The following is a 248-nucleotide window of genomic DNA, read 5'->3' as shown; positions in this document are numbered from 1 at the left end:
ATAACGAATATAAAAATATTACCAATAATAATAATAATAACAACAATAAAATACATGGACTTACAAGACTTGTGGGATGGATAAAAATGTTTTCTTGTAGGCCTATTTTATTTTATGTATTTTATGTAACATTTATTCATAATAAACTTATCCTGTACTGCTTCCGGTGTGTGTCCGTCACACGCTACTGATAGAGGTAACACGCACTCATAAACAACACATATTCTCACACACACACACACACACAA

This window comes from Sinocyclocheilus anshuiensis, unplaced genomic scaffold, assembly GCF_001515605.1.
Source record: "Sinocyclocheilus anshuiensis isolate Anshui unplaced genomic scaffold, SAMN03320099.WGS_v1.1 scaffold2583, whole genome shotgun sequence".
Lineage (NCBI taxonomy): Eukaryota > Metazoa > Chordata > Actinopteri > Cypriniformes > Cyprinidae > Sinocyclocheilus > Sinocyclocheilus anshuiensis.
Note: the sequence above shows the minus strand (reverse complement) of the source record.